The sequence below is a fragment of the Manis pentadactyla genome, chromosome 8 (genome assembly GCF_030020395.1).
Source record: "Manis pentadactyla isolate mManPen7 chromosome 8, mManPen7.hap1, whole genome shotgun sequence".
NCBI classification, from domain to species: domain Eukaryota; kingdom Metazoa; phylum Chordata; class Mammalia; order Pholidota; family Manidae; genus Manis; species Manis pentadactyla.
Genome location: NC_080026.1, coordinates 45,095,659 through 45,121,114, shown reverse-complemented (window position 1 = coordinate 45,121,114; position 25,456 = coordinate 45,095,659). Strand labels below are relative to the sequence as shown.

Here is a 25,456-nt window from a genome sequence, read left to right as displayed (position 1 = left end):
AGAAATAAATGTCTGTGTTGAAGCACCAGTCCGTGGCATTATTGTTATAGAGGTCTGTAATGATGGAGGAACCCTCAGATGCAGGCAGTGAGGTAAGGGAAGCAGGCCACAGAAGGCAGGAGGGACCTGGGCCAAAGACTGTGGGTTGTGGTACCAGCCCCAAGGCTGCAGCTGACATTGCAGCAAAGCCTGGCCCCACCATGGACTCACTCAACCCTCCTTGCCTCAGTCTCCTCACCTGTAAAATGAGGATAGTGACAGGACCTGCATCAGGGGTCTTTGAAGCAGAGGCAAGCTACTGTGTCCAGAGCTTGTGCAGAGCAGGCACACAGCAGGAGTGCTAGCATAGCCTTCCCCGTGGAGCTCCTGCCCTTCAGTCTGGGGTGGGAGATTGGGGAGATCCCACTGCCTCAGGGATGGGATGGTCACCAGCCGGTTGGGGTACAAGTGGAGTCACGTATTAGAGAATCTTAGAACCAAAAGAAACCTTCGAGGAGATCAAGCCTGATTTAGTTTGAAAACTGTCTTGGCTACAGAATCTGTTTCAAAGGAAGTAGTATGCAGGACCCTAAAATCTACAATAGATTTAAGCTTCAGGGGACTGCGGCTCCAAACGTCTCCCCTGATGATCTCCAAGGGACCTTTCAGAAAGCATAAATTCAGCCCAGGAGTGTGGAGAAGAAAGTGATCCTCGAGCTGGTGCCCCGTCACCTGGTCACAGAGACCAGGTGGGGCCAGGTGACACAAGATGGGTGTGAGCATTCCTGCGTGGACCCAGCACTGCACAGGTGTACTTGCACAGACATTCCCCTGAATCTTGTTGGCTCTTCACAGGCTCACCTGCCAACTTCGCCAACAACTCCTCTGCCTGAACTTCTCAGCAGCCACATGTAGCTCATAGCTGCCTTACTGAACACTATAGCCAAACCAGCTATCATTATTGAACTTTGACTGTTTAGGGAATTCTAGTCTAGTTTAATAAAAGTCCCACTGATACATCAAACAGGGTGATAAGTCTTCTCCCCAAAACTCAGTCCTTCCCCACTGCTGAATCTTAGCTCCCTGTGACTTCTGTTTGGCCACTTAAATAAAGCAGTTAACACATAGTTATTACTTCTTCCCTCCCTTCCTTCCTTGCTTCCATCCATTCAAGTTGCAGTTTCCCACAGTCATTCATTCCACACCCTTGACCCCTTAGGGCAAGGCAGGGCAGAACATGTCAGCAGGCCACTCTGAATTCTGCCCGGATTGCTACCCACTGCCTTCCCTATAGATGTGGACAGGCGTTTTCCTAAACAAGGCAGCAGGCGTGTGTACTCCTAAGACCTTCTGACAATGAGGTGACCTTCAGAAGGCAAAGTGCATGGATGTGGTCCTGTGGGGTAGGGATGTGGCGAAACACTGGCCCAGCCATGTCACACTTCTGGAGGCCTGGCTCCTCGGGCAGCACTGGCTCCAGGTGATTCTGGACCTCACTGACTGAACAGTGATTTCAGCCCATGTCCTTCCACTACCAGTGGTGGACACAGTGCTTCCCTTAACCAGGGACACCGAAGGTCCACATGTGGGACTAGAGGCCAGCCCACAGAACCCCTGGGAAAAGCCTATTCCCTGTTTTGCTGGAGGAACAACTAAGCCACAGAAAACCTGGCCTCATGACCCAGTCTGCAGGACCTGGGCAGGGCCCAGAGTCTGGTTTCCTAAAAGGAGACTGTGTAAGGGGTGAGAAAGAGGGAAAAATCTCCAAAGGCTTCTGGACATCAAAAAACCTACAAAACAATATTTTCATGAACTAAGTGTGTGAATTAAAAGCAGATGGAGCTACTTCCTTTAAAATAAACTGGGTTTAAAATCGAGGGACAAACTCCCGCATACTATGTGATTTGGGCTGTGGAAACCAGAGCTGCCCTTCCACAAACCCAACGGAAGTCTGGCCTGTTCGTCCCATTTAAGGCATTGTGGGCAACAGCCCTGTTCTGTGGGTCCAGTTCCACTGCAGCAAGGGGAACCAGGGAGGGATCCCACTGCTTGACAGGTGGCCCCCAGGTCTTGGCCATCACCTGCAGAACGGAGTGCAAAGCCCAGCGCAGCCCCAGCACTCTCCTGATGTTGCCCTATGATATTCTCATGTCTGACAGACAGTCTTGCTGACCCCACAGAGCCCCTGCTGCTTCCTACATTTCAGCCCACCACCAGGGCTCACCCTGTCTGGAAGCCCCTCCCCCACATCCCTTCCTTCTCATCACACCAGCTCGACTGCCCTAAACAAGTCTAGATCTCACATGCCCTCCTCTAGGACACCTCCTGGACCTTTCTTCTGCCTCCTCCCCAAATCAGGTAAAGGTGTGCTCTCGGCACAATTTCTGCAAAGCCAGAGTCTGGTGCCTGACACAGAGGAAGCGGGAAGCATGTGCAGAGTGAGCGAGTCAGTGAATAAATAGTGAGTGGGAGCATTTTCTCACTTGTGGAAAAAGATGTCAGGTTCTGCTGATATTCTACATAAATTAATTTAGGACCTAGACTGAAAGGCTTGCTGTACAGAGTAGCAGCAGACACAGCAGTAGTTGAAGGGCAGTAGCAGTTTTGGCTGTGGAGACAGAGCAGAAGCATAGACACCATAGTACTGACAGAACGCTTGTAGTAGAAACAGCACTCAGCTCATCAGCTGGGAACCTCCCCAGAGACTGCAAACAGAAGTGGTTCTGACAATAAAGGTACCAGGCTTACATGCTGGGGCTTTCCTGAGTGTGTGACATTTGTGAACTATCTTATACTCATAGCACATGCCAAGGGATGGATCATTATCATCACCCCCATTTTATAGATGAGGAGCCTGAGGCGCAGAGTTCAGTGACCCGGCAGGGTCAGTCAGCAGCTCATCATTGCCACAGCAGGGCCCCACAGCCATCTGCAGGAATCCTGCCCCTGTCCTCACAGCTGGGCCAGGCAGGGAAAGCTCTGCTGGGATCGGAAGATAAACGGTGAGGCCACAGGGGAGCCCAGGGTCTTTCTGAGGTGCCAGCTCCCCTGTCAGGGGGGCCTGGGGCTGGGCTTATGTGCGACCAGAGCCACAGGTGTGGGACACATGGGGAAGAAGCACGTGCGACCAGAAAGGAGCCATCACAGCCAACAAACTCCAGGAGGTGCAGAGCACCTTGAGGAGACCTGGTATTTTCACTCTGACCACGGCCTTTCCAAAAGGGATGCAACCCCCCAAACAGAAGGGGTATCTTGTGCAGCAGCTTCTAAGTGGTTCCCAGGGATCCAGCAAAGCTGAAGGCAAGTCAGGGAGGCACTCATGGGTGGGTTATCTGTTTTCCCCAGCTGTGTTCTCAGTGCCTGCTAATAACCCCATGGATCATTCTGCCTGGCTTGGGAAGCGTGCTGACTGGTGTTAAAAATGGGGCCCTTTCCTGCCCATGGCTTGGTGTTCCTGCAGCACATGCTTGATGCTTGTTGTTAGCATGCTGCTCTTGTAATCATGTTGGTAAGGATGGCAAAGGGCCACTCCAGGTCCCCAAGAGCGACTGCAGTTCAGAGAAGGCACCCACCTGGTTTTGTGCTGATTAATGATAGGCCCCACTAATAGCCCGCTAACACAGGAGTTTGTCAAGATTAAGTAATTGCCTTAAACAAAAAGTGTATTATCTTTAAGGCCCTGCTGATGAATGATGTGCTGGGAAATGGGGTGATGGATGTCTGTGACTCCCTGCCACCATCTTCCCTCCATTTGCATAAATTAAAATGCAGCCCTTGATTAGGAATGAGAACCCCTGCCTCAGGCCTGCTGGCCACAGACGCCAAACTGCCTGTTAGCATTACGAACTTCTATGATGGGCAAGGGCCAACTGGTGGATGGACCAGATGCCCCACGGGGATTGGCGTTGGGACAGGTCAGCTGGAAGGAGGAAATCACAGTGCAGGAAAACTGCAGATATTATCAGTGGCTCTGAGGAGACACAGCGGGAAATGGGATGGACAACCCTATATACCATGAAATTGGTACTCACGCACACACTCAGATGCCCTATGTGCAAGAGCTGTCACAATCACTAAAGTCATGAGCTATTTCATAGGGCTGTGCTGCCATCACCTTGTTGGGCCAGCTGGTGGCCTGGGGTGAGCTGGGATCCCCATGTGTACAATGGGCTTAAATGAGGTGGTATGTACAACGTAATAGCAGGCCTGCCACAAATGCAGGTTTGTAGTTTTAACACCTCCCTGCTTTGGGTTCCTGGGTTTGGGGCCATGAAATCCATGTCCCATCTCCAGACCCCTTGAGTATTTCATAGTCTTTCCCTCCAGGTGGCACTTTGGAAGAGGCAAGTCACAGAAATGAACAGAGCCATGTGCAGGGGGATGGAACTGACCGGTAGGGCTGGCCTCATAGTGACCACCAGAGGCCCAGATGGGAGGGGAGCAGAGCTTGGAGTGGGGATGGTAGGGCCACATTTGGGAAAAGGCTTCAGGGTCTGGCTAATCTGGGAGTGGCCACTGGGAGCTGCCCAAGATTGGGAGGCACTTCTGATGGGCGACCCTGTGGGGTTTTTGACACCAAGCCAGTCAAGAGGTCCCAGTGCATATATTCCCAAGCAGGAATGACACCGGCCAAGCCGAAATGCTCTTCTGGTGACTCGGGGGCCTGAAGCTGGGCGCCCTCACAGCCATGCTGCTGGAGGCTAGGACTTCAGGAAAGCCTTGGACCAGAGTGCATCCTGGTTCCGCTCACGGGTCGGGACACACTTCGAGGGCAGAAAGGAGGGTAGCTTCAGCAGTAACCTGAACTCTCATCAGCTTCCATCTTGCTTCTGCAGTCAGCCCCACCAGCCATTAGCCAAGTGATGCTCTACCCAGAGGCTGATTTCCTCTTCTTTCCAGCAAAATAAAATTCCCAAAGCAAACCACTCACCCCAAATGTACCTCCATGGTGGAATGACACCAGCCAGAGCAAGGAGCTGTTTCCATAACATTGGTTTCCCCCAAACCATAGCTCAGATGCCATGTGTGGCCCACTGGTGGGGAGGGGCTGAGGCCAGGGGACCACAGAGGACACAGCCACGTCTCAGCGGGGGAGCCATCCCTTCCCTGGACTAGGCCTACACTGGTCACAGCGCCCTCCCACCTCTCAGTTCTCGAATGTGTAGAGTCTAATGCAGAGGCCGTGGCTTCATGCTCCTTTCCAGGTGCCAGGAGGGACCTACAATGAACGGCCCATGGAGCACAAGCCTGAAGGGTGGAGCAGACCAAATACTCCAAAGATACGGGCTCTGGAAAGGTGTCCCCACAGAGCTGCTAGTCAGAGGGAAGGTGGAACGCCGCTTCCATGTTCTGGCCAAGTGCAGGCAGAGGAGTCGCCCTGAAGCCCACGTCCCCGCTCCCAGCTCTGGCCGGTCTTGGGCACCCCTGTTCCTACGCCCAGCCCCACTCAGGCTGAAGCTGGCTGTGTGAACAGACCCTCAGACCAGGGCTTTACCTCATTACCACTGCATGGTGCTCCACTACAGGGGTCCCTGCCCAGCCCACAGAGCTGTGGGGTAGGTTTAGCAGCCAATCATGTGGGTCACACATGAACCCAAGCCCTGATGTGCTGTCCAAGCCACCTTCCAGCATCCTGAAGGCACCCTTCTAGCACACTACGGAAGAGGATCAATATATGCGCAGGAGGGCAGCAGCTTTCCATCTGTATTGCTCATGAAAGTGATAATACTGTTTGCCCATACCCAGCAGTCCAGCAGTAAAAACTGAAAGATATTAACTGAATGACATACAATGACAGATGCCAGGCATAATTCTGTGCACTTGATATTCATGTTTATTTGCTCTTCACATCAATCCTATGTGGGAGGAACTGTCACCACCCCCATTCCACAGATGAGGAAACTGAGGCTTGAAGAGTATGTAACTTGTCCAGGATCACACAATGAGAACTGCCATGGGATGATCTGAACCTTGCTGTGATTCTAGAACCTGAGGCTTAACTGCCTTCCCACTCTACCCATCCGTGATGATGGCTTTCTTATTAGAGTGTGGCTGGCTGGAATAATGGAGAAGCAGAAGCCTCCGGGCACAGAAAGTACACTCTCCATGGTTATGCATAAGTCAGCACTAGGGGATCTTCCCAGGAAGGCCACTTCCGATCAGAGTCCTTGGGGGTTACCACTTCCCAGTTCTGTTTCCCCCACTATACAGCCCATGCCTTCAGCTCCCCAGCCCAACTCTGCTCTAGGGATACAAGGAGGAAAATACTCCAGCCCTGGTCTCAAGGATCTTGTAGCCAGCAGGAGACACACAGGTCAACAGGGGATAGGTAAGCAGAGGAGAGGCCTTGGAAGGCATAGAGATGAGAAACAGTAGGCGTGCTCTGCGTAGTCACAGCACCAGATGGCAAGGCAGCAGCGAGGGGTGGGGTTGGCACATCCCCTGTCCTAGGGACCATACAGTTACAGCACATCAGCCTGCTGGTGATGTGGAGGCATCAGGAGGTTTTGTGCAAGGGAGTGACAGGGTCAGATTTGCATTTTATGTCCAAGGGCACGGAGGGCAGGGTGTGGAAGATACTGGAGGCAAGGAGGTAAATGAAATGCATATCTTACTTTAGAACAATTGGGGTGAGGAATGCGGAGCCCCCAGCAGGGCAGCGGGGGCAGAGGAGGATGGCTCAGACCAATGCAGGCTGCCAGGCCAGCAGGACTTAGTGTTGAGCAGGTGTGGGGGTGAGCGAATAGTGAAGCTGGCTCAAACATCCTAGGTGGGGTGCTAACTTGGGGTTTAGGTGGGTGATGGTGTCCCAACTATGAGAGGAGACACAGGAGAGAAAAGCCATTTGAGTGCCCCAAAAATGGATGGTTTCTGACCTGCTAAGTTTGAGATGCCTGTGGAGCGTCAGCTGGTCACCTCCAGGGCCTAGTTGTAGAAATGAGATCAGAGCCAGGGACAGCTCATAGGGGAGGTTGTGATCTGGGAAACACTGGTTGGTGGCTGGAACCCGAGTAAGAAAGATTTGCACAAAGTGAGTGTGTAAGGAGGAGGGGTGAGCTGTATCCTGGGGAGTACTCACCAGGCCCCTTAGTACTTTCTGACACTGGAGTATAGTCTGTAAGCTGATGGCCTGGTCAGCAAACTTGGGTCCTGGGTGCTCTGTTCCAGATCTAGCCTGCCTGGCATACAGCACAAGAGGGCCGACTCCATGGTCTGTACCCAGCGCACTGGGCTCCCTGCCTGGCTTGCCCAGTGAGCCTTATCTCCCACATGTAGGAAAGAGGAAAGTGCTATGGAGATGCAACCCCTGCCTCTCCCGGGTCAGGAGCAACATGTGTGCCCAAGCCCCTGACTTCCTATTGGAGACCACACCCAGGATTTGCCTGCCTTTACCATGCTGCTGAAGCCAAGGCCCTGACTCAGCTTCCAAGTGGATGCCACTGCAGAAAGCTGAGCAGACAGGCGGCTCTACCCACGGTGAGCACAGTGCCTCCACACGGAGAAGTGCCATCCTACCCATGGGCTGCACGCTGCCATCCAGCCAGTTGTGGGCCCAGCAGGTAATCAGAGGTCAGCAAGGGTGGGGGCAGGATGAGCTGGGTGACCACCTGCATAGGACCTTGGGGGACATGTACAGGGGATGGTGTAGCCCACTCCCTCATCAGTCCTCGGTGACCTTAGGGATGCAGCCAATGCCCAGTTCACAAGCAACTGCTATGTATTCAGTTCGCTTTGGGTCTGTAGTAGAATAAAAGAGGCAACAGAAGCCAGAGCCTGCCTTGAAAAACTTGCAATCCTGCTGAAGAGACCTCCTTTCCTTGGCCTGAGTTGCACATCAAGCCCAGGCCCTGGAGCAAGTACAGGGCAGTAGGCAGTGGCCTGCCCGGATCAGCCTGGGCCTCCAGTAGCCACACAGCTCCCAGTGAGAACTTACCCCAGGTTCTCGGTTTCCTGAAAAGAGGAGGGTTTTGGCTTCTCAATCCTGGCTCCACCACTTATTAGCTGTGTGACCTTGGGTAAGTCACTTAATCTCTCTGAGCCACAGTTTCCTCCCACATAACTTCCTTCCCTTGAAGCGTCATTGGGATCAGCAGTGAGGTCACACAAATGTAACCTCATGCCCTAGCTGGCTGTCCGCACACTTGCTCCCAAGGTAAGCAGCAGCAGAAGGATGAGAAGGGACAGATACCCTCCTACTCAGACTGTGGGGCTGCTGGCACTTTCGCTGATGGTAAGCAGGCTGGGTTTGAACTTCCCCTCCCCTTCTCCTCCTTCCCTCCACTCTCTCCTCCTTTTCAGGAACTAAGAGTCCCCTTTTACAGCCCCTCATGCAGGCCCCAGGGGAGCCCCAGGCTGGGAGAAATGACTGCTAATACTTCCAGGCACATTTACTGAAACCTTTTGACACTGAGGATATTTTTATGAGATAAGTGCCCTGTGTCGGTATCAACTGGCAAGTTTCATTGCTCACATTTCAGTCCTGCAAAAAGCCTTTTTCAATCACTGTCTGTGGCAACAATAAACTTTAATGGCTGAGGGAAAGCCTGCAGCTCAGGGCTCTCTGTCCTACTTCCTGCCCTGCCGGCTGGCTGACTTCCCTCCTCTCCCTGCAGGGGCAGAGGCCCAGGCAGAGGGGCAGATGGAGGGGTGCCATCACGCACCCCTCAGGTCCCCATTTCTTAGTGTCAGGGGATCAAAGGCCCTGTAAGCCTATTAGAAACACCAGGGAATTAGAAATGCGAATACCCAGCCCAGCTCTGAGCAACCTGAGATACAATCTTTGGGGTGGGCTCCAAGTCAGCAAGTTTTTAAGAGTTCCCAGGGGATTCCAGTGGGCACTGGTGCTGAAGACAGCTGCAGTCCTCTGAAGGCGAGTCCAGGATCCGAACTCTGTCTCCCCTTGGCAGGCCACCCCATTGCTCTGCACGTTCACTCGGACATTCCACCCTGTACCAGAAGGTGCCAGGCTGATGTGAACTTCTTTATTTGTTGGCTAGAGAACTGAACCCTGCCTGGTCCTGTGGAGAGCCAACCGCCAATGCCCTCACAGCCAGGTGCCTGCCTTTCCCTTTGAACGAGTCTCATTTGGAAGTCCCTGGTGGAGGAATGGTCTGGGGCTACACACAGTGTTCAAGGGACAAGTAAAAGAACGAACCAATGAATGGCTTCTACCCACAGGAAATTCCTTCACCATCTGTTCTACAGGTGAGGGCGGGATATTTGCTGTTCCCAAAATGTTCACTTTTCAGGAGATCCTAGCACATTCCAGAATCTGAGGCAGGCAGAGTCCATCTGTCCTCCTGGTCACTTGCACCACTTCCAGAGCCGTGCCCATTGCTCATGGCTGCCCTCACGGGAGAAACTTGCTCCTGGACTGAGGTGAGCCGAGGAGGGCTGCCTCCCCCCACCTGCACCCCCAGTGCTCTCCTCTTCCCCACTTACCTCTCCCCAGCCTCACCTCCCACTACCCCTGTGCAGCCACCTCCTCGGTGAGCCCCTGACATCTGGCCCACCAGAGCTCTCCCCAGTCAGATTTCCCGCTCCTCCTCGTCCTCCCACATAACCCCTCTGGATCCTTTGGGAGCAGCAAATGTGGGGTCAGTAGGAAAAGAGGGAGGCAAGGAACCGGGAGCATCAAGGGGTCCTGGAAGGCACGTCATCACTTGGTTGTTACTGCCAGCTCTGCCAGTGCCTTTGTTTATCTCCAGTGGGGACAGAGCTCTGGACAATAGCTCCCACAGCAGAAATGAAGACACAGAATGGCACAAAGGTCCAGCAGGGCTGAGTCTGACTCACACATGCTGGCTGATCCTTCTCACACATCCTCAACCAACCTGCTGTCTTGAGTTGTGCCAAAGCCAAAGGTTCTAAGGCAGAAGACTGTGGGAAAAGTCTGGAGAACTGAGAGCTGAACCCAGCTCTCCCCCTGAGGCCTCTCGGGGCAGGGCTGCCAGCACCCAGCATCCACCACCATGAGGCTGGGTAGGGTGGGCAGTTTAAAGAAACTGTCTTTTTAAACCAATCCAAACCCTGAATATTTTCTCCCCAGCTGTCTAGCCCCGAAATTCTGCCGAGAACTGGCCTCAATAAATCCCTCCTCTGCCAGCCGTTTTTTCTGTCTCACTTCTGCCCCGCCTCAGCTTGAATCACTTATTATACAGTCTCAAAATGAACAACTTCTGCAACTTCCTAATATACTCCCAAGCTCCACCTGTCCTCCCCCATGCATCAATGCAACAAAACTCATTTCTCCTTGGGAGACGAAGAAAAGCCCAGCATTGGGGACCAATTAAGCAATTCCTTTGAAATGCACACATGCTGTAGATTGCTGAGGGTGAACTCCAACCTCTGATGAAATGGGAACCAGATGCCAGGAACTGGAGGTGCACAGCTCCTGCCACCACAGCCCTTCACCAGGAGGGACATGGAGGTGGGCAGGGGGGTGGGGGATGGGCTGCACTGACCCCAGGAGGCTCTGGGTAATGTCATAGCCAGGTTCCTGGCACCAGCTGGAATTTCCATTTCAGCCATCATCAGTGACCAGAAATGAGGGCCTCCTGACAGCCTCCTGAACTCATGGCACCTCCCAGCCTTCACGCCTCCTGCCTCCTAATTCTGTACACTCTCAGAGAATAGCCTTAAATTCTAATTCTTTCTCAAAGCCTTCCTTGAATACTCAACTCTGAAGGGGACGTTCCTCCTCCACTTAGAGAGAAGGAGTGTTTCAAAGACACAGCCCTTCATCACAGAGTGTTAATTTCTATTAACCGGCGCTATTTCTTCCTACTAGACTGTGGGTTTTCTTTTTATTATGTGTTTTATCAGCAAGCTCCCATAAACCAAATGCTAAGTGACTGCTGTGGTGTGCTGATAATGTTAACTAACAACCAGTTTTGCGGGGGAGGTGGGAGCCCTGGCTCGTAGCATTTGCCAATTTCCATGGTGTAAATGCTCTCACATGGCTTATTTCAAGCGAGCAATGAGTAATACCTCAACCTGCATTTGGGAGAGGTGCAGAACAAGCCTGCATGAGCTGACTAGAGCAAGGCACTGCCAAACTGGGTCTCTGCAGTGCCTAATACTTCTTTGAGCAAGTATTTTCTTCTTTCTCTCTTTTTTAATACCAAAAACATCTTGATTTCTTGAAAATTAAATAATCTCATTTTCTATGTAAAAAAATTAGCAAGACTTTTTTCTGAGACTACCAGTGCTGGAAAGGGTGTATAAAAGAAATAACTGTTGGAAATAATTAGGTAATACATTCCAGGAATCATACCCTTTGACTCAGGAATCTCATCTTTGTTATCTACTCTGGGTAAATACCTAAGTGGTTAAAAGTACTGGCACAGCAAATTTGACCACAGTAGAAATATAATAACAAATGGTTGTAGTCAGCCCAAACAGTCAAGAGGGGAAGTGGTTAAAATTAACTCTAAAATCAACCTTCAAGATGATGCTGCAAAGGTTTTACCGTAAATAATAAGGGCACACTCTCTGTTGACGCCTCCTTTCTGAAGTCAGGTTCCATAGGCGTTATGTCTCTCCAAGGGTCTGTGCAGACCCCTTGCTCTCCTTGTGCTCACCAGAGGACCATGAAGGTCCTCCCCAGAGGATGCTGCCTCTCCCCCAGGGGTCTCAAGTAATGGGTTGGCCAAACAGATGGGATAAATCAATGCCAAGGACGCTGTCACCCCAGGCAATCCTTCACCACTCAATTTTCATGTGAATTTAGCAGCTCTGCATGGTTTTTAAGAACCCAATTGTATCCTGACACTTTTTAAATGATGCCTCTTTACATCCAGCCATAATTTATCTTTTACTTAGCTGCAGCTCTACTTCCATAACCATTTGGGGAAAGGAAAAAAGAAACCTAGTGAGTTCACTTAATTTACAATAGTCTACTCAGTAAAACATGGATGACAGAGGTTTGCCAAATGTGAATTTCATGTCAGTGGCTTATTTTGGTAAAGCTTAAGTGGCTTTATTTTGAAAGAAAATACACATTTAAAAAATGTTTACAGTTTGCTTTGGAGGTGAGGATAAGTGTGTGGGTGTGTGAGAAAGGACTCATGCTGGTGTAAACTTCCAAAGCTAGGATTTATACCCACCAGGTAAAAAGGCTGTTCTTTCCCCTCTTACCTAGAGAAGAAAAGTAAAAATGATTTCAAATTCTTGAAAAGTCCGAAGGAATAAGAGTGACCAGATAAAGGTCCTGCTGGGCCTTTACTCATTGCTCTCAAGTCACAATGCTAAATCTGAACTTGGGGACTGGCAGATATTGGGACCACCCCGGGGCCACTCCACCATCCACAGTGAACTGCTCAATAGCATTGATTTGCACTTTCTTGAAACACTGTGGCTACACACACCCCTTGGTTACTTTCCTCAGGGGCTGTGAATGCAAGACATTTGGGTAAGGAGCAGCAAATGTTTATCCAAAGCCTTGAAGAGAGTAGGCTCTGTTCCCTCATCTTGCTTAATCCACAAAAGCCTCATGGGACCTAGTTTATCACCTCTCCTATATACAGAGGGGAAATCAAGGTCGCAAGCGCTCAGATCCTATGCACAGGGTCACCCAGCTAGTTGGTGAGTTGCTTTGAAGGTTCACGGTGAAAACAATGATTGGGTTGGTGGAGCAGGAGTGACATTAATATGTGTAAGTTGCCACTTTTAGGCCTTTATTCTTCAAAGTGTGGTCCAAGCACCAGCAGCCTTGACATCACCTGTGTGTGTTTAAAATGAAGAATCACAGGCCTCACCCCAACCTATGGATTCAGATGCTGAATTTCATAAAGCTCCTGGGGTACTAATTGTGCATATTGGAGTTTGAGAAGCACTGGTTTAAGGGATATGTTCTGTTAAAGAAAGAACAAGAAAAGGCAAGAAAAGAAAAGATGGGAGCAGCAAGCAAGCCAGGGGCCTGTTTTATATCCAGCTCCCTAGGAGGACCTGCCTGCCTGCCTCAGGACCGAAAGCAAAGCAAATTTTGCAGGGCAGTTCTCACTGCGGCCCCTGGGAGAAGATTAGAAATACAACTGCTAGCCGCCATCCTCAGTTCCCTGAGCGGCAGGAGCTGGGGGTGGAGCTCCGCAACCTGTGTGCTATGAGCCTCTTAGGACTCGAAGCTGCTGGAGAGCCACGGCACATGCCCCACAGAAGGCCACTGTCCCCTCTCAGAGTCACTTACATTCTGCTGAGAGTGCACACCTGGGCTGGACACCAGTAAGAAAAACAGCGTGCATTTGTCGCACTCACTGTGCCAGCCTCATCTCTAAAGCACATTTTCATCCAGTACCTCACTTAACCCTCACAGGAGCCACAAGGTAGGCAAGAGCAGCGTCGGCATTCCTTCTCAGCAGAAGGGAAAGAGAAGACTGTTATTCTCAGTCCAAGCCTGGCCTGAGCAGAAAGTGGACCTGCGGGCTGTGGAGCACGGCCTCCCAAGTCTCTGCTGCAGCTCAGACAATGGCCCTCAGTTCAGGGCAGGCTGCCCCCACACGGCCCACGTGGCCTTCCAGGCCCTGGAGCGGGATGATCCCAGCCCAGAGCATGCTTGGGGGTTGTCCAATCCATCCTCCAGCACTTGCCCTGCAGAGCTGCAGCTGGGGAATGGGTGGTGAGGGTGTGTGTGTGTATGCACCTGCACACACACATTTCCAAAAAAGGAAGCCCTCAGAAGCAAGCCCCTAAAGAAATGTGTTCTCTCTCTAACCCTAGGATGTTTGCTTCTATATTACAGGGATCTGCAAAACCCATCTCCCACCGAGATGGATGCTTGTAAAACTCAAATGCACAAATGAGGCCCAGCTGCCGTTTCACTCACAATGAGCCCAAGGAAAGTGCTCTCCTGGCAGGGTGAGGCTTACCACCTGGAAGAGGTTCCAGTCAAGGCCCCAGCATTTAGTGAGAGGTACAGATGTGTGCAAAGCCAGGCAACCTACACCAGAGGGAGTGGAGAGAACCCCCACCCTTCCATCACAGACCCTTCCAGTTTGCCCCATCTCTGGAGGTGCCTTGAGCTGACAGTTGCTCTGGCTTTGGGCTTCAAAAAGAGCTGTTCTGAAACACGAGCATGTACTGGTGCAGTGGCTTGCTCTTTCATCCTAGGCTAGGGAAAGATCCACCACGCCAATGTGTAACTGTGTCATCTAGGACAGGTTACTTGACCTCTCTGAGCCTCAGCCTCCTCATCTAAAAACTGGTAGTAATAATTCTTACTACCCAGGGTTAAGTGGTAATAAAATGAAGCTCTCTGTGTAAAGTGATGGCCCATAAATGTTCATTTCCCTTCCCTAAAGCCAGGCTCTGTGCTCCATGCTGGGGAAAGAAAGACAAACACACCATAGTTAAGAGCAAATATGGGAATGCACACCCCTGAGTTAGGGAAGCCCTTGCTTATATCTGTTGCCTTGACCTCTGTGAGTGCTCCAACTTAAAAAGCTTGATATTTATTTAGATAATTATTTTTCACTGTAAATACAACATATGTTTACAGAGATATTTACTTTTCTCTGTAAACACAGCAAATGTCTAGGGAAAATATAATCCCAAATTCACAGGATTGGAATGATTTTCTTTATGGACAATCTTTTTTTTTTTAATCTAATATAGCTGTGCAGGATGCCATTGCATTTTACCTTAATTAGGAATGCCATATCTCACAACAATGAAAAGAAAAGACTGGACAGGTAAAGGGGATCCTCACTGGCAAAACCATATTGCACTTGCACCTCTGAACTGGAACCTGGAAAGGTGAAATTCCCAAGGACTGGCACCAAGGCCAGTCTAACTGGACATGACATTAATGTCAAAAGCATAGTAAGAGATCACTCCACTGGGTGGAATTATTAGACGATTTCATGGAACTGGGTAAGAAAAGGCTCATAAAACTAGGTAAGAAAAGTGCCCTAAAGAGATAATCAAGTTATATATGTATTGGATCAAAGATATTTTCGTTTGAGTGCATCAGTCAAACCCACTCATTGTACCTGCAGGGAAACTGAGGCTCTGGGGAGTCACCTGCCTTCCTGAGTTTACAGATTTTAACGACAAAGCCTAAGAGCGAATTTCCTTTGTGTTTTGTTTGGTTGTTTTTTGTTTTTCCAAAAATAGAGCTGTGGGATGTGTGAGTGCATATGAAGTGACCTTAGTTGTGATGCAGGTGAAGGATTCTAGGTGAGAGGGGACTGCTCCCTGCCGACGAAGGAAACCAGCAGCTCCAGCAAGAAAGGCTCACAAAGTGCCAAGCAGGTGTCACCCCAAAGGAAACCCAACAGAAACCCTTCCCTCGAAACCCAGTGCCCACAGTCTTTATTTTAGTTGCCTTTATTATTTTTTAAACTTTATATTTACATCTTACTAGGAAAGCGGAAGTACCCTGGCTGAGAGAAGATATGCTTCCCTAAGACTGTGAAGAATCTGGACAGAGTGAGGGAGTGAGCACACACACCTTCCAGGCAGAGAGAGAGGTGCAGGGCGGGAAGGGGGCGCCCTGTCTGCCCCCACAGGGACAGACTCGGGGGTCTCCCCCTGCTGAGGCCCACTCGCACAGGTCCAGGAAGTCTGGGTGCACATGACCAACAGGCTTCCCTGGGCATTACTGGGAGAGGCAATGTGGAGGAGAGCACTGTATTTGGGGTGGCCCAGTGGGGGAGAGTCCTGTTCTCCCCTGGAATGTTTCAGAGCCTCTGCCCGTGGGACAGTGAGTAGAGACTCTTTCCTATCCCTTCACCCTAACTCTTACACAGGCCACCTAGGATGGAAGGGGGGGATACCCTCTTCCCCAGCTTGTACCCCCTGACAAGCACTGGTCCCCACTGTGGCTTGTTTTTATTTCATAATCCCTTTTTTCTTTACTTTGATCTCTTCTTTTTAGTTGACCCTATTAAACCACATGCATTTTTGGAGGCTGCCTCTAGAACCACATAGGGTCAAAATGAATAAACACACCTCATTAGGAGTTAGCTCCTAGTGACTTGAGTGATAAATACCCAAGCTGGGGACTACTTAAGAAAGAGAGCAAAAGAGAAAAGGCTTCAAAAGCATTTTGTATATATGGGTTTCAAAGGAAACAGAGACCTGTTAACACTCCCACCTTTATAGCAAAATGTCAGTTGTTGGTGATGCAGTTTTTCTCTGCAAACTTTGACCATGGTGCTGGCATCACCTGCCTTCAGAGGTTCATCCTGTGCACGGGAAGGCCACCAGCCCCAACCCTGTTTGGTGCGCCTGGCTAACACTTATATCTTAAGACTCCATTCCTCCTCTGCCTGAGTCCTGCCTGATCCCCCATCCCCACCCCCACCCCCATCTCAGGTAGGGAGGCTATGGCCCCTCTGGGTTCCCTCCAGACTCCAAACAGCCTTCTAATGCTGTGGGCCTGTGGCTTTCTATACTCTCCCACTGAACCTCAGCTCCAGGAGGTCTGGGGTCTGGGACTAAGCCTGGGGTGGGGCGAGGCCCCCAGGCATCCTCAGCTGGGGAGAGGAAGGGGGGGAGGGGGAGAAGGGAGAAGGCAGTCACTGACCAATGAGGCTGGTGCACCTGCACATGGCACAGCTGCTGGTACTCACGTGCGTGAATCTCCTGAGTTCAGTCCCTTATCCATACAATGTGCAGGAAGAGCCCATCTGTCCCACCAGGAGGTGAGGTGAGAAGGAATGATATTGACTTCATAACCCTTTGCAAATATGAGGTGTCTGAGTTGGAAAACCTCAACAGTCCCAGGGGATCGAATTTGTTTTAAAGAGGAGAGGGAGGGTGTGTGCCTGGCAAGCCCAGTAGTTAGAAGCAGGCCTCTATCTCCCAGACACACTGGGCCATGTGGACCAGCCACTTGCACAAACTTGGTGACAAACACCCATTTCTTACAGATCACATTTTCACCCCAATTCTAAAAAGAAAATGCTTAACTTCCCCTTCTTTTCCTCACGTTTGCCCATTCCTTCACAAACTCCCTCCATGCTGAGTCCAAGCGAAACTGTTCTGCTCACACTTACAACCAAGTTTGCATTTTCATGTGTCTTGTTTTTCATCATCAGTGTTGTCTTTTTCCTCCCAGTTTCTCAGAAGGAGAGATCTGCTGGCATGGAGGCAGAGGGAAGCTCAGGCCTGCCTGGAGGGTGGGGTCTGTGAGGCATCTGTGGAAGCCAAGGCCTGGCTGGGGAGCCCCCTCCCTCACTGTCAGCCACGTCCTTGGGGAGGTGCCCTGAGACACTAGAAAGTAGGAAAGAGGCAAGATGGGGGAGCACCAATTTATTTGTGTGTAAGCTTAAAGACAGCTGGCGCCTGCCCCCTGCCTTCTCTCAGTGGCAGTTCTCTGATAGTGCTGACATTCTCTCCTCCAGTCCCGATCAGAACGTAGCTTTAGAATCATCAAAACTGGTGGAAGTAGAGACCCAGCCCCTACCAATAAGCACTGAGACCATACTGGAACTGCACAGGGAAAAGGAGGCATGCGAGGGGACAAACCGGAACCTCCGGGAACTGGGGTTTTGGAGGGCACAGCTAAAACCTAGCCCTTGCGTCAACCTGGCAGCTTCAAAGGGAAGCTCTCTGTTCCAGGGGGAACAAAGGGAAGCTCTCCTTTCCAGGGGGATAAGCATCGGCCACTGAAACTGCATAAAGAAATAAATGAGTTTTGCATTCAAAAGTGCACAGATTTGGGGGACAGGTAAATGCTTGGGAAGAACCAGGATGGCTGGTTCCACTGGATTTTCAGGCAAACAAGAAAGAGAAAGGAAACATGAATGAGTGCTCCAAACTCAGCTGGAGCTGCCACAAAGCCTCCAGGAAGACCCCAGCCACCTCTTTTCAAAACTTCTTTCCCCACAAGTGGGCCTCCCCCGGGCCTCGGCCTTCTGAGGTGATTAACATGCAGGGCTGCGGAGGAACTGAATTTATTCTGTAGGGAAGGCTCAGAGGTGCAGGGGGTCGGGTGACTTGTTGCTAAATCACACTGCTGTCAGCCCCACACAATTCCTCTCCCCTCAGGCTCCGTCATTACTCAGGTTTATGTAAAATAAACAGCTTTGCTAAATATTCCCCCAGACGGGGCCTGCAAAGGCCTGGGCTAAGGAAGCAGAATGCACCCACAGACCCAGAAAATGGGTTGCCTGCTTTGTTCAACTGCGTGGGCCCAGAGTTTGGATGTCTCCTGTCTGTCTTTCCTTAGTCTGCTCAGTTTTTCTCTTCTTTTTTTAGTTGGTTTTGTGTTTAGCTTTTCTTCTTTCTTTTTTGGTAATTCCTCCCAAGACATTGCCGTGAATACTGTTAACTTATTCTTGTCTGGCTCTGACTGACTCCCTTCACTTTCTTTCTTGAGCTACGTAAGACTTACAATTCCCACTTTTCTATAGGGGAACTGAGCCATGAGAAATCTCTTATAAATGCTCCCAGAAAGGAACCAGTTTTCAGAAGACCCTTCAAGTCAGACTTGACGGTGGGGGCTGTGGGCACCCAGCAAGAATCCTAATTGTCCCAGAACCACACACAGGCTCCAGGCTGGGGAGGGGCACTGAGGGACAGGACCCACTACAGTTTGAAAACAATTCTCCTTCCTTTGGGGAGCTGGGTTTCATTAGTCAACTTGAGCCCACCCTTCTCCCACAACTTCTACCCATCAGCAAGAACAAAAATTAAAATAGAAACATGAAATAGAAGCCCCCACTAGCATGGCAACTCAGCCTTCCTCGCAAACTACTTGGGGACAGGCTGAGCTACTGAGATATCTAAGACAGTTGCTCCAAGATACCTGAGTCAGAAAAGTGATACCTATGTGTGCCAAATGGCATAAAGTCAGGGAGACCGGGGTCATCGTGCCCATTTTCACATGAGGGACTGAGGCCGAGGACACAGCCTCCCTCCACTGTTAGTGTGGAGCTCTCCCTCTGACAAAGTCCACAGTATCTTCCAGAGAAGCAGCATCAACCCCATCTGGCCTGGGGGCCCAGAAGCAGACCTGGAGACAAAGATATGAGTGTAAGGGATTCATTTTGGACACAAAAGGCCACCTGTAGGACACGGGGACAAGCAAGGGAAGGAGGCCAACCATCAGCATCAGCACACTACCTACCACTCTGGACAACTAGGCTGAACACTGCAGAACACTCTGGGAGCCTCTGTAGACCCACTGGAATGGTGAGGGAGCTGGGGTATTGATACACCAATTCTGCCACAGCCATTTGTTAAGTAGCGTTGCTTATTTGGGGGCATTAACTTCATGCCACTGGAGCAGCAGCAAGAGAAAGCCCTCAGGCAGAGAAGGAGGGTGCCAGAACATTGAAGTGGGCAGAAGGTGGCAGTAAGTGCAGGGCATGAGGTCCTCTGCAGTAAACACTAATGGTGCCACACTGGCTGACCAACACTAGAACTCACCCTTGCTGAGTGCCCTTGCTAGCTCTGAGGCACAGAGCAGGCTTTATGCACCCATTTTCCTGAGGTGCAAATAGAAGCCTATGCCCTGCCTAAGGTCCTCCTGACTTCCTGCCCAGTAAAACCAATGCTGAATGGACCATGTGGTTGTGCAGCTCAGCCCTCAGCCCTCCCACACCTACAGAAACCTCTCCTAAAACAAACTTCTTCCTTACGAGCCAGGAGAACCTTTAAGATGTCAAAAACAAGGAAAGGAAGAAAGTTTTGAAGATGCTTCCCAAAGAGAGAAGTGGTTTTGAGAAAGCGGGTAAAGGTGGAGCAGCCAGAGCAAGCCGGGAGAATGCGGCCGAGGGGAGAAGCCTCTGGTAGTGAGTTCTGGCAAGAAGGCTCAGGGTACCGCAGGCAGTGCAATACAGTACAGGTCAGACACATCCTATGCGAAAAACATGGAAAAATCATGGAAGCCAAAAACCAGGAAAAATTGAAGTCTGGAATGCGATTCAATGAAGTGGCCACACAATATAGTGATGATAAAGCTAGGCAAGGGGGAGACTTGGGTTGAATGACTGGAGGGTCCGTGGTAGGACCATTTCAAGAAGCAGCATTTACCTTGCCTGTAAGTGGGTTGGATAAGCCTGTGTTTACAGACCTTCTGGTTAAGACAAAATTTGGATATCATATTATTATGCTTGAAGGGAGAAAATAAAACGGTATGAAAAGTGGAAAGAAAAAAAAAACAGCAGCAAGGAAAGGACACCTTTAAGACTTGAGCAAAGAGACCAGATTTTCCCTTCCTTCCCCTCCCTGCTCCCCCATCAGCTCTTCCTGGGCGGTGGGGGCCAGCAGGACAAGGAGTCCAAGGAGGTGACAATCTGCACAGTCAAGCAGGAGGTCACAAGGCACACATCATGCAGGGTCTGTAGGGGAAGGGGCTTCACGCACTGTGCCTCAGTGGGGTCTGGAGCTGGTCACATGTGGGGGTGCAGTGGAAAGAGGGGTCCCCTATTCCAGGAGACTTGTCAGTCCAGTTCCCCCAAGGCTCCAAGGTCTCTATGCTCAGCAAATGAGGACAGCCTAGTGGGCAAAGCCCCTTTCTGCTGCTTGCCAGAGTCAGGGTGCACAAGGTAGAGGAGCCAGTCACAAGGAGAGAAAGGCCAAGCACTCTCCCCCTCCACTCCCATCAACTCGGACACAAGCTGGCTCCCCAGTGACAGGCTGCTGGGTCCCTGCCCACTGCGGCAAAGCTGGCCAGGACCTGGCTCCCTCCTTCACTGGCCCTAATTTCTTCCTTCCCCATGGCCCAGTCTTCAGTTACATTCTGCAAGCCCTTCATCCACATATTTTGTCACTTAGACAGCACTCACTATAGACCAGGCACTTACAAGGGCAATTCATTTAATCTTCAGAACAACCTCTGTAAGGTAGGTCCCCTTCTTGTTCTGGTTTCACAAAAAGGGGAGCAGAGAAAGAGAGATCAAACAGAGCCAGAATTCAAACCCAGCAGCCAACTCAACCCCGAGGCTACACCATCTCTCAAGGAACTCCTTCTCTGCCCCATGCTTACTTGTTCTTCAAAAGGCAGCTCAGGCACCACCTCCTCTGGAAAGGCTCCCTGATTTCCTCCTTCCCCTCCTCGACCTGCCCCCTGCATCTGCACCCTACTAGTGGTTGGAATAGCCTGCTGATCTCTGCTTTCATTCTGTACAACTCCTGACTGCTTAGCATAGGTGCTCGCTGGCCCACCTGCCACCACCCTGAGGCCAGAGAGCCTATGACATTTTTGTGAGTCCCATGCCTGATACCCAGTGGGTCCTCCAGAAATCCCTGCTGATGAATGGATTAATCAATGAATAAACCAAGGGACACAATCGTGGGATGACAGTGGGGAGAAAACCTCCTCCAGGAAGCAAACCCCAAGAGATGAAAATGGCAAGAGGTAAAGTGGAGAAAGCCATCCTCACCCCTCCCCGCCACTGGCTGTCAGCCTGGGGACCCCTGACCCCAGTCCAGCTCACCATGGGAGTCCCATGGGAGGCCTGACCCCTTGTGAGACATGCAGCTTGCTTACTTGGGGAAGAGTTAGTAAAGACATGTGACTTAACCCATATTGTATTTTTCTAACTAAATTTGTTATTTTGAGGTAATTTTAGATTCAAATACCATTGTAATAAGTAACAGAGAGAGATCTTGGGGGCCCTTTACTCAGATTTCTCTGATACAACATCAGAACCAAGATACTGACCCTGAGACAATTCCTCCACCTTGTTCCAACTTTCCCAGTACTCTCATGTGAATGTGCATGCGCGTGTATACAGGCTCACGTGTCCACCACCACAGGGAAGGTACTGAACATTACCACAGGGATCCTTCCTGTGTCCTTTTATAAGCACATCCACTTCCCTCCTGCTCCCCACCCCACCCACCATCTTCAAACCCTGACAACCACTCCACTTCTCCATTTTCTGAAATACCATCACTTCAAAAATTTCACATAAATGGAATAATACAGTTTGTAACCTTTGGGAATTGACTTTCTCACTCAATGTAATTTCCTAGAGATTCATCAAAGTTCGTATGCATATCAAGAGTTTGTTCCTTTTTATTGCTGACTAGTATTCCACAGTGTGGACGGACAACAGTTTGTTTAACCATTCAGCCACTGAAGGACATCTGGGTTGTTCCCAGTTTAGGATATTACAAAGCTGCTACAAACATTCATATACAGATTTTTGTGTGAACCTAAATTTTCACTTCTTTGGGGATAAATACCCAAGGATGCAATTGCTGGATTACATGGTTTTTGCATGTGTAATTTGATAGGAAACTACCAGACTCTTCTCTAGAGTGGCTGTACCATTTTGCATCCCACCCATGACGTATGAGTGATCCATCTCTACATCCTGTCCAGCACTGGATGCTGTCACTAATATTCTAACTATTCTGAGGTGTGTAGTGGGAGCTTGCATTCCCCTAATGGCTGATAAAGTTGAACACTTTTTTGTGTGCTTATTTGCTGTCTGTTTATTTCTTGGTGAAATAGCTTGTCATGTTTGTCCCCATTTTCTAATTGGATTTTTAATTTTTTACTGTTGAGTTTTGAGAGTGCTTTATAAATACTATATACTAGTATTTATACTGGAGTTTGAAAACAATTCGAACATGTGCTTCGCAAATATTTCTCCCAGTCTGTAGCTTATCTTTTTGTTCTCTTTAACAGTCTGCTAAAGAGAAATACTTTTAAATTTTGCTGAGGACAAATTTATCAATTTTTCCTTTTGTGGATCATGCTTTTGGTGTCAGAATTCTGTGCCTGGTCCCAGATCCTGAAGCCTGTTTCATTCTGCTTTTTCCTAAAAGTTGTGTTGGTTTATGTTTTACATCCACATTGTGTTTTCATTTGTCCTTCTTTCTCAGAGCAGAGGAACTTGCACTTCTAAGGCAGGAACTATCTTTTCTCTACCTTTACCTGCCCAGTGGTGTCCTCTCAACCACCTTCTGAGGACTAGTTCAAGGTGGCTTGTGGGTTGGCAAGAAAGATGAAATGAGAAGAAAGCCACTTATGTTTCCTTAGAACAACTTAACAAGCTAAACCAACCTCATATACCTTCTGATCTTTTTTCAACAGAAGTCCTGAAAAAGTAGAGACTTTATCTCTGTGTCCTTCACTTTCCTCATCCCTAAGGACCAGGTACAAGATGCATCCTATTCCCCTGGGGTCCCACAGCCCCTGGCCTACAGACCTCACCCAGGGAGCGTCCCTTTTGTGGACCAAGCCCTCACAGCCATGAAACCTGCCTCTCTTCACCATACCTTCCTCAGCCCATGAAGAAGGGAGACCTGGTCCCTGACTGGAGCAGCTGGCCACTCAGCTGTCACTGCAGCCACAAATGGAGAGAACAAGGGACACAAAGACACTGCTAACGGACAAGCCAGTGAATTCTCTTGGAAAGAACAATTTGCTGCTGAGGTCTCAGCTCATGCTGGCTTGCCTGAGTGGCCTTGAGTTCTCACTTCCCAGCGGAGCCCCAATCCCCAGCTGTGACTCCTGGTCCTGAAGGAGACCCCTCCAAGTGGCATCTCTGAATAGTGGCCCATTCAAGAAGAACTAGTATATCTTTGATGATAGTTAACTCATCCGTTGTTCTAACTGTGACAAAAGAAATCTGAATATAAATTGTAATGAAAAAGATCTTACCACCCTCCACACTCAAACAGACCCCAAATGCAGGAGCATGTCTACACTAAACACAGGTTTCTCAGGGGACCAAGGTCTGTGTCCCTGCAGCCTACCCTTCCCTGATTCACACAGTCCAGGGTCTTTTATGTCTGAAGAGGGAAAAAGCAATGAAAAATAAGATGATAAATGTGAGGGCAATGTTGTTCTAAATGAGAGAATTCAGAAACCTTGGGTCTTGCTCTTAATGCTCAGCAATTATGTCCCACCAAGAGAGCAAATGGAGTCATCCAGCATCACAGATGTCCCAGAAAAGCACCAGGAATGAGACCAAGACCATCTACCACCCTGACAGAAAAGAGGCACCAACGCTAGACCCCAGGGTGTTCTGGCAGCAGAAGCATCTGCTCCAGCGAAGGGGCCCTTCTGGCAGCGGGCCTACACCCTCCCCTCCTGCCCACCCTCACCCCACCACCTCCTCCTTTGGAGGCTTTTTCTCAGCATCCAGCTAATAGAATGAAGGCAGGTGACAGAGCAGGCACTTAAGTGGCCCAGGCAGGGCCAGATCCAAATCACTTTGGCAAACTTGAACTGAGTTTTAGGCCAACGGAGCTGGCAAAAAACCCAGAGCCTGGTCCTGCTGACTGCATCTAAGCGACTGCTGCCTGACCTGTCCCTGCCTCCAAGTGGAATTCCTGGGCTGCCATCTGAGTCAGCAGTAAGAGGGGTCTGAGAATGCATGTTCAAAGCTTCTTAGCTGCCTGTCATGTTGATCTAGCATCACGCTAAGATCCAGCCCTCTCAAGGACCTGGGCAAACGCTGCTATTAGTGCTCCCCTTCCACTTAAGGGTTTGCTCAGCAGCCTCTCCACTATTTCCCAAGGAGGAGACCCCCGACCCTGACAATCCATCAAGTGGATGCAAATTGTAGCCCAGACAAAACCAGGCAAACAGCACCCTGCTCCAGGATAATAGCCTCTGTGGGAGAAGGGCCCTTGCAACAATGATTGCTGTGTACACATCCCACTAAATACCCAAACTGCTGATGATCCTTGTAATGACTTGCGTGCACCCGTCTCTTTTGAAATGTTCCCAAGTACATGGCACAAGTTGACTCAAGGCTAACCTCAAACAGTGGCCTTCCTGGGCTTTGCCTGAGCCAGAGAGCAGCTATGCATAGCTCTCACTGCTGCTGATTACAAGCCTTTTGGAAATCCAGCACTCAGCCCAGCGAGGAAAAGAGCACTTTGAGAGGGTGATAATCACAGGCTGGTTGCTCTGGCTGGAACTGATCTAATTTGGTGAGCATCAATTCAGGTTCATTGTGGGGCGATAGTCCCAGTTCGCACCCGGGCTGAGCTGTGTATTTACAGAATGCGATGCTCCCACACCCTGGCGTGTTGGGGCACACTGGAGGCTCTGTGACTTGCACTGTTTACCACTTGTGATGTGGAAGTTTCAGACCAGGCATCTAGCCACCTGCTGTCGTTGACCACAGGAATCTATCAGGGCCAACTTCTGAGGCTCATTTGAGAAGCCAGGCCTCTTCCTAAGTGTGTCCGGCTCCTACAGGGAAGGAACATGGCACTGCACGCATCTACTGTGTGTTTCTGGAGAGGCTCCTCAGGCCCAGACCTCTCTCTGAGCACTGACTGCTCTGTCTATCCCTCGCACAAGCCCCAGGCACCTTGGGTGAGACATGCCCAACAAGGACAGAGTTCAGATCTTTCTCCCACATCCTGTCTTTGCAGGGCCCCCCATCTGGGTGAAGGCAATGGCATCCCCCAGGCCAGGCTTTTCCTGGCTTCCTTCCTGCCCTGAGTGCACTGCTGCTGCCACAGCCCGATTCCAGCCCTCGCTGACTCTTGTCTAAGGCTCGGCTGCCTCCTGAGCAGTCTCCTGGCCTTGCCACTTCTGCCCCCTCCCTGTCAT

General features: G+C 50.2%; 1 protein-coding gene and 1 pseudogene across 2 annotated transcripts in view; one reads left to right on the top strand and one right to left on the bottom strand.

Moving 5' to 3' along the window:
- Window positions 1-25,456, bottom strand: part of GLI2 (GLI family zinc finger 2) — a 279,782-nt gene that overhangs the window by 74,062 nt on the left and 180,264 nt on the right. The gene's annotated exons all lie outside the window — the stretch shown is intronic.
- On the top strand, window positions 19,007-20,056 carry LOC118935646 (peptidyl-prolyl cis-trans isomerase NIMA-interacting 4-like; annotated as a pseudogene).